The 9778-nt window shown below is 33.8% G+C and overlaps 1 long non-coding RNA gene across 3 annotated transcripts; it reads right to left on the reverse strand.

Annotated features, from left to right (window-relative positions):
- Positions 1–289: 289 nt before the first annotated feature.
- LOC138373318 (uncharacterized) lies at positions 290–9550 on the reverse strand. Of its 3 annotated transcripts, XR_011231157.1 has the most exons (5): positions 9337–9550; positions 8610–8827; positions 4860–5019; positions 4062–4168; positions 290–629 (listed from the first exon to the last, which is right to left on the reverse strand). It is a non-coding gene; the product is annotated as an uncharacterized lncRNA (long non-coding RNA). The 3 variants fall into 3 exon arrangements; XR_011231156.1 differs by lacking the exon at positions 8610–8827 and having other exon boundaries at positions 9337–9532; XR_011231155.1 differs by lacking the exons at positions 4860–5019; positions 8610–8827 and having other exon boundaries at positions 9337–9458.
- Positions 9551–9778: the final 228 nt, after the last annotated feature.

Here is a 9778-nt window from a genome sequence, read left to right on the forward strand (position 1 = left end):
AGCCAGAGAGAGAGAGAGAGAGCCAGAGAGAGAGAGAGCCAGAGAGAGAGAGAGAGAGAGCCAGAGAGAGAGAGAGAGAGCCAGAGAGAGAGAGAGAGCCAGAGAGAGAGAGAGCCAGAGAGAGAGAGAGAGAGCAAGAGAGCCAGAGAGAGAGAGAGAGACAGACAGAGACAGAAAGACACACACACAACAAAAGAGGAGACAGAACAAAATTAAGGCAAGGAGAGAGAAGACAGAACAGAAACAACAGAGAGAGGAGAGAAATGAGAAATCATTGAAGAGAAGGGAAGAGAAACACAAGATAAGAAAAAGATACAAGAAAAATATACAAGATAAAAATGACATAAATGAATACCACAAATATAAAAAGTAAAGGAAGAGAGAAGCTAGAAGAGACAGGAAACGAGAGGTGTTAGAAGAGAGGAGGAAAGGAGAGATTAAAGGACAAGAAAAACAGGAGAGAAACGTAAAAGAAATAAAAAAAGGGACATTTGTGAGGAGAGAAAATAAAGAGACCAGAGAAGACCATATATCAAGAGTGTGAGGATAAAGACTTATATATTTTCTTAGTAGACATCCTCTGGCTCTTGTTGCCCCTCTTGTATACGAATTGTACTTGCAAGTTTTCCCTGAAAAGATATTAACAAAATTAATATTTAATTATTTATTTATATAAATTACACACACACAAACTTATATATATATATATATATATATATATATATATATATATATATAATATATATAGACCAGAGACCAATTATATATATATATATATATATATAATTTCGTAAACCTCACCCTGTAAACATTCATGTTTCTACATGTTAAACAAGCTACGAGGATGAGGGAAGGGGATGTTCCCTCCATGCTGGATATTATATTTACCAGGAAAGAGAAAGATATATTTATCATTCAGTACCTCCCTCCTTTGGTACCTCCCTCCTTTTACCCAAGTGACATGGTCACTTGGGTAAAAGTGACCATGTCTTTTTGGGAATAAAGTATGCAATGCATTATAATCTGGAAGAAAATGAGCTTGAAGCAGTTGAAAAACCTGACTTGTGGAGAGGTCATTATGGGGAACTCAGATATTTCCTTAAGGAATTTGACAAACACTTGCTGTTAGGACATGAAGTAAATGAGATGTATGTCAAGTTTTGTGAAATATATGATAATGGCACAACAAAATTTATACTAAAGCAGAGATGCAGAACTAGAAAAAGGGGAAAAATTGCCCAAACATACAAGCAATACAAAGATGTGAGAAACAACAATAGCAGTAAGGAGAGGGGCAGAAAGACTATGACTTTCGGTCATATTCAACAACACAAATATACATACACACACACACATTATTGGAAAAAATTGGAATTGGAATATTGGAAAAAATAATTAAAACTAAATGGGTAGAACACCTGGAGAGAAATGATATAATTTCAGACAGACAGTATGGTTTTCGATTTGGAAGATCCTGTGTATCGAATTTACTCAGTTTCTATGATCGAGCAACAGATATATTACAGGAAAGAGATGGTTGGGTTGACTGCATCTATCTGGACCTAAAAAAGGCATTCGACAGTTCCACATAGAGAGGTTGTTCTGGAAACTGGAAAATATTGGAGGGGTGACAGGTAAGCTTCTAATATGGATGAAAAATTTTCTGACATAGAAAAATGAGGGCAGTAATCAGAGGCAATGTATCGGACTGGAGAAATGTCACAAGTGGAGTACCACAGGGTTCAGTTCTTGCACCAGTGATGTTTATTGTCTACATAAATGATCTACCAGTTGGTATACAGAATTACATGAACATGTTTGCTGATGATGCTAAGATAATAGGAAGGATAAGAAATTTAGATGATTGTCATGCCCTTCAAGAAAACCTGGATAAAATAAGTATATGGAGCACCACTTGGCAAATGGAATTTAATGTTAATAAATGCCATGTTATGGAATGTGGAACAGGAGAACATAGACCCCACACAACCTATACATTATGTGAGAAATCTTTAAAGAATTCTGATAAAGAAAGAGATCTAGGGGTGGTTCTAGATAGAAAACTATCACCTGAGGACCACATAAAGAATATTGTGCGAGGAGCCTATGCTACGCTTTCTAACTTTAGAATTGCGTTTAAATACATGGATGGTGATATACTAAAGAAATTGTTCATGACTTTTGTTAGGCCAAAGCTAGAATATGCAGTTGTTGTGTGGTGCCCAACAACAGAAGTTGGCCCATATCTTAAGAAGCACATCAACAAACTGGAAAAGGTGCAAAGACATGCTACTAAGTGGCTCCCAGAACTGAAGGGCAAGAGCTACGAGGAGACGTTAGAGGCATTAAATATGCCAAAACTAAAAGACAGAAGAGGTGATATGATCACTACATACAAAATAGTAACAGGAATTGATAAAATCGACAGGGAAGATTTCCTGAGACCTGGAACTTCAAGAACAGGAGGTCATAGATTGAAACTAGCTTAACACAGATGCTAAAGAAATATAAGAAAATTCACTTTCGCAAATAGAGTGGTAGACGGTTGGAACAAGTTAGGTGAGAAGGTGGTGGAGGCCAAGACTGTCAGTAGTTTCAAAGCGTTATATGACAAAGAGTGCTGGGAAGACGGTCTCATCCTTTAACTACACTTAGGTAATTACACACACACATACATATTATATATATATATATATATATATATATATATATATATATATATATATATATATATATATATATATATATATATATCGTACCTAATAGCCAGAACGCACTTCTCAGCCTACTATGCAAGGCCCAATTTGCCTAATAAGACAAGTTTTCCTGAATTAATATATTTTCTCTAATTTTTTTCTTATGAAATGATAAAGCTACCCATTTCATTATGTATGAGGTCAATTTTATTTTATTAGAGTTAAAATTAACGTAGATATATGACCGAACCTAACCATCCCTACCTAACCTACCCTAACCTATCTTTATAGGTTAGGTTCGGTTAGGTAGCCGAAAAAGTTAGGTTAGGTCAGGTTAGGTAGGTTAGGTAGTCGAAAAAACATTAATTCATGAAAACTTGGCTTATTAGGCAAATCGGGCCTTGCATAGTAGGCTGAGAAGTGCGTTCTGGCTACTAGGTACGACATATATATATATATATATATATATATATATATATATATATATATATATATATATATATGTCGTACCTAGTAGCCAGAACGCACTTCTCAGCCTACTATGCAAGGCCCGATTTGCCTAATAAGCCAAGTTTTCATGAATTAATATATTTTCTCTATTTTTTTTCTTATGAAATGATAAAGTTATCCATTTCATTATGTATGAGGTCAATTCTTTTTTTATTGGAGTTAAAATTAATAGAGATATATGACCGAACCTAACCTATCTTTATAGGTTAGGTTAGGTAGCTGAAAATGTTAGGTTAGGTAGTCGAAAAAACATTAATTCAAGAAAACTTGGCTTATTAGGCAAATCGGGCCTTGCATAGTAGGCTGAGATGTGCGTTCTGGCTACTAGGTACGACACATTATATATATATATATATATATATATATATATATATATATATATATATATATATATATATATATATATATATATATATATATATATATGTATATATATGTATATATATATATATATATATATATATATATATATATATGTATATATATATATATATATATATATATATATATATATATATATATATATGTATATATATGTATATATATATATATATATATATATATATATATATATGTATATATATATATATATATATATATATATATATATATATATATATATATATATATATATATATATATGTATATATATGTATATATATATATATATATATATATATATATGTATATATATATATATATATGTATATATATATATATATATATATATATATATATATGTATATATATATATATATATATATATATATATATATATATATATATATATATATATATATATATATATCGGACAATTAGTAAAAAAAAAAAAAAAAAAAAATTAAATTATTTTACCTTGTACCTAGATCCACCAGGCCTGTTTGGTGCCTGTTTCAGTACTTCAGACATCTGGAAGGTCACATCCTCCTCCTCAACTTGTGGATGTGCGTTGATAGATGATTCTGTAAAATTAAGTTATTTATATAATAATAAATTCAGTATAACAATAATATTCTGTAAAATTAAAAGTAATTTATACATCAATCAGATAAAACTCTCCAGAGATGGTGATACACAACATATAAACGACAAGTTTCAGAACAAAATATGCATTTAGGAATAAGGTTTTGTACATGTAGGTAGCACATGAGAAAATAAGTGGAAGGTGATCAAGTTTATATTAACATGTTAATGACTTTGTTAAGGCTTTGCAAGAATGAAAAAATATTAATAATATAATATCACCTACCAATTAATTGTACATCATTTATATGTCAATTATTTGCATTATTATTATTCAATACTAATGATATAAAAATGCATTTTGTAATCTACTATTTATGCAAGTATTGAGCACAGGATCATGAAATAAACTGCAAAATACTGTAATGGATAAACTAATTAATTTTACATTTTCCTATAGCTAAGTCAGTCAGTTCTATTAGCAGCAGAGAACAATTATGCCCAACCTCTATTAAATGAAACAATCTTAAGAGCAAGTGATAGAAATATAATCATTTATGCTTGGGATTATGGAATGGTTCCAAATATGAAAAATATCAAGTTTTTTGGTTAAAATTTTTTAACTTAAAATTTACATTTTTAAGTGAATTTTAAACTTTAAAAAAATTATTTAATTTTTTGGTTACTTACTTAAAATAACATTATATAGTTCTTGTTTTTGTAGAAATGCCAATTTCTTCTTTTGCCCTTCCAGACTGTATAGTGACCACAGGCCGTTTGTTCATATCTTCATTATTCTTCGAACTGTGGTTGCACAATCAGACCCACGTACACTGGTTAAAAGCATCACCTAAAAGCAACAACAAAAATGTAGTACACTGACGAATTTTGAATATATATATATATATATATATATATATATATATATATATATATATATATATATATATATATATATATATATATATATATATATATATATATATATATATATATATTAGTTGATTTTATACCCGCATTAGGTCAGGTGATAATACAATGAAGGTGATAATAAAGCCATTCACAACTGCAGGCCTAATAAAAAAAGGAGGTGGCATAGCAATATCTTACAAAGATACCTTCATCTGCAATAGTCTCATTAGTAATAGAGACGACTATTGTGAATATACCTTTGCCAAGTTCTCCAGTAAATCCCTTAAATCCTCCTTGACTATAAGTGCCATCTATAGATTTCCCAATACCGACATAGCTTCATTCTCAGATAACGTAAGGAATCTTATCATAAATAACAATCTCAACAAAAATCAAACCAACTTAGTGGTTTGTAATGGTGAACAAAACATGCAGATACTTATATATAACCTGTGAATAGAGTGTAATAACACCAAAACTATTTGTTTATTGTTTTATGACCATAATAATTGAATCACTAATATGATTCACTAATATATAATCCTAATAATAATCACTAATATATAATCCATTGAGCATGCTGCATCTCTTTCAGTCTCTTTGCAATTTGAACAAGAGGGTTTTTAATTGATCGAACCATATTCTTAAAGTAAAGTAAATGAGATGTATTCCATATTTTGCAAAATATACGATGAAGGCACACAAACATTCATACCAAAACTGAAGGGCAGGATTTATGAGGAGACATTAGAGGCATTAAATATTCCAAACTAGAAGACAGAAGGAAAAGAGGAGATATGATCACTACGTACAAAACAGTAACAGGAATTGATAAACTTGATAGGGAAGATTTCCCGAGACCTGGAATTTCAAGAACAAGAGGTTATAGATTTAAACGAACTAAACAAAGATGCCGAAGAAATGTAAGACAATTCACTTTTGCAAACAGAATGGTAAACGGTTGGAACATGTTAGGTGAGAAGGTGGTGGAGGCCAAATCCGTCAAAAGTTTCAAAGCATTATATGACAAAGAGTGCTGGGAAAATGGGACACCACGAGTGTAGCTCTCCATCCATCTGATTGATAACCCAAATGAATTTTTCATGGATATGATACCAACATCAAATCATAAATCAGATGTGATCCTATCCCCACTGGATTTTGAAGAAGCCATAGACAGTATGCCTATGCACTCTGCACCAGGCCCTGACTCTTGGAACTCTATATTCATCAAGAACTGTAAAAAACGTTATCGCAGGCCCTTCACATTCTTTGGAGACAAAGCCAAGATACTGGCATTGTCCCTGACATACTAAAAACCGCAGAGATAGCACCGCCCCATAAAGGAGGAAATAAGGCAGAGGCAAAAAACTACAGACCGATAGCACTAACATCGCACATCATAAAAATCTTTGAGAGAATGCTAAGAAGTAAGATCACAAAATACATGGAATCACAGCATCTCCATAACCCCAGACAACATGGTTTCAGAACAGGGCGCTCTTGCCTATCACAGTTGCTGGACCACTCTGACATGGCACTAGATGCCATGGAAGACAAACAAAACGCTTTGACAAAAAAAAGCCTTTGACAAATGTGACCATTGTGTTATTGCACATAAAATGCGTTCAAAAGGAATTACCGGAAAAATAGGCAGATGGATATACAACTTCCTGACTAATAGAACCCAATGTGTAGTAGTCAACAAAATAAAATCTGGACCATCAACCGTAAAGAGCTCAGTCCCCAAGCGTACTGTGCTTGCTCCAATACTTTTTCTCATCCTCATATCGGACATAGACAAGGACACAACCTATAGTACTTGATCATCCTTTGCAGATGACACTAGAATCTTCACGAGAGTAGGCAACATAGAGGACACGGCAAACCTCCAATCAGATGTAAATCAGGTCTTTCTATGGGCTACAGAAAATAACATGGTGATTAACGAACATAAGTTTCAGCTCATGCGCTACGGAAAAAATAAAAAATATAAAAACGGAAACCACTTACAAAACTCAGTCAAATCATAACATTGAACGGAAAAGCAACGTAAAGGATTTGGGTGTACTGATGTCAGAAGGCCTTACATTTAAAGAACACAATAAAGTAGCCGTCACAACTGCAAGAAAAATGACAGGATAGATAACAAGAACTTTTCACACTAGAGATGCTATACCGATGATGATAGTTTTCAAGACGCTAGTGCTCTCTAGAGTGGAATACTGCTGCATAATGAAAGCCCCTTTCAAAGCTGGAGAAATTACTGACCTATACTTATGCATTTATCTTCGGTTTAACACAACAGGCACCAGACACACGCTAGGCATCATACACACTAGGATAAAACAAACATTAGGCCAGAAGTCAGAAAAGAATTCAAAGAATTTTACTGGAAAGGCTTGCTGTTAGGAAAGGAAGTAATTGAGATGAATTAATGCACAGTATGTCAATTTTGTGAAATATATGATAAAGGAACAAAAACATTTATACCAAAACAAAGATGCAGAACTAGGAAACAGGATTTGTTCAACTGAAATTTCAAGACGGACAGAGACCAAAAGACACAAAAATGGAATCAATATACGAAGAGGCCAAACCCCCAAACATACCAGTAATACAAAGAGAAACAACTACACGGCAGTGAGGAGAGAGGCAGAAAGAAATTTTGAAAAAAAGGAACAAACAAATGTAAAGTAGAACAAATCATATTCTATAAATACAGCAACAACCAATTGCAGGTAAAGGATAATATTCAGAGCTTTTAAATGCATGGATGGCGAAATACTCAAGAAATTGTTCACGACTTTTGTTAGACCAAAGTTGGAATATGCAGCGGTTGTATGGTGCCCATATCTTAAGAAGCACATAAACAAACTGGAAAAGGTGCAAAGACATGCTACTAAGTGGCTCCCAGAACTGAAGGACAAGAACTATGAGGAGAGGTTAGAGGCATTAAATATACCAAATATACTACACAAATATATATACTACACATGCACAATAAACTACCCTACACAGGCTGAGTATGGTGTGTACAATAAATTATTAGCTAAAAGATAAGACTGAGTTTGTATAAATGGGGGTTAAGTCAGAGTGGGAAAATGTAAGTGGAGTGCCTAAAAACCCTGTCCTGGGACCTCTGTAATTCATAATATATACAAATAATTTAGACTCAGGTTTGATCAGCAATATTTGAAAATTTCCAGACGATACAAAAGGGATTTTTTTCTGGATTCAGGATTATTTTTTTATGGCTGAAAACAGGTTTTCAGCAATAAAAGAAATACAGTATTGCTGGAACAACCGTCGACATCTTCAAGAGAAAACCTGAACATCTTCAAGAAGTGAAGATGACCTTGAGAAGAAGTATAGGTTGGGAGAAGTATAGGTTAGGAATTGTCTCCAAAGAATTCTCAAAGAATTACTCGTTATTGCTATCCAAGATAATTAGACGAGCCAAAGCTAAATACTACGAAGATAAATTTACCCAAATAAAGAGTACCTTACCTAAAAATATGTATGTACCTTACGTAAATAAACATTTGATTTTGAAGTGCCGGACAAACAAGGCTGTGGTGGATATGTGGGCCTGAGGGGCCTGTCCAAGCAACAGCCTGTTGGACCAAGCTCTCACATGTCAAGCCTGGCCTTGGAAGGGCTTGGTGAGTAGAACAACTACCAGAACCCTATAATGCATGTATCAAGGTGTCCAGGCAGTGAGCACCACATAATGCAGTGCAGTCCTGTAAGAATAAGCACAGTAAGTATGGGCATGGAGGGGGTGCAGCAGTGGCTTGTGAAGGGCTGGAGAGTAAATGGACATGCCCAGGGGTAAAAAGCATTAGGGTAACAGAACATAGCCCATAAAAATAGTAATGACAATGAATGAATAATTATATGAATGCAATAATACTTCATATCTCAATAGGAATACTAAGCAGGATGCAAGACAAGGTACTGGTGTTGATAGTGGTTGGTACAAGTCCTCACATCCCCACAGACACCAGTAACAGCCCTCACCTCCCAACACAGTACCCTTGTAGCGAGTTAATCTTATACTCGCTTCATTATCTTATAGCATAACTAATTAACACTAATTACAGAAGCTACACAGGTGATACTTTGGTGTGAGTTGAGCGCACTGAGCGTCGGTATCGCTACACCCTTGTTCCTTAACAACCCTTTGGACCTTTATTACAGAAAAATAGAATCAATTAATTTAATAAAATATAAAATATAAGTGCTTACTTACGATAATACTATCGGTGGAACACAAAATCTTCTTCTTCTTGATAGTAGGTGCAGTTTGCATGAAGGGTTAGTCCTCGCCATGACTGAACTGACGACAAAATGGCCGATGTGTTGATATGGCGTCAGGTGACGCTGTGACGTCACAGGTGAGGGACGCTTTGCGCATTACTCCCTCGTACTTAAAAAGTACTACAGGTACTTTTTGGTTTTATTTTTGAATATGGCAGAAGTTGGACAGCTTTTCAAATCATTATAAGGGAGTGAGTTCCATAGACTAGGTCCCTTTATTTACATAGAGTGTTTACATAGATTAAGTTTGACTCTGGGGATATCAAAGAGATATTTATGTCTGGTGGGGACGTGGCCATGTGTTCTATTACATCTGTCCAGGAAGAGTTTCAGAACAGGGTTTGCAGTTAGAAAAAGGGCTTTATAAACGTAAT

This window comes from Procambarus clarkii, chromosome 41 (assembly GCF_040958095.1).
Source record: "Procambarus clarkii isolate CNS0578487 chromosome 41, FALCON_Pclarkii_2.0, whole genome shotgun sequence".
Taxonomy (NCBI): domain Eukaryota; kingdom Metazoa; phylum Arthropoda; class Malacostraca; order Decapoda; family Cambaridae; genus Procambarus; species Procambarus clarkii.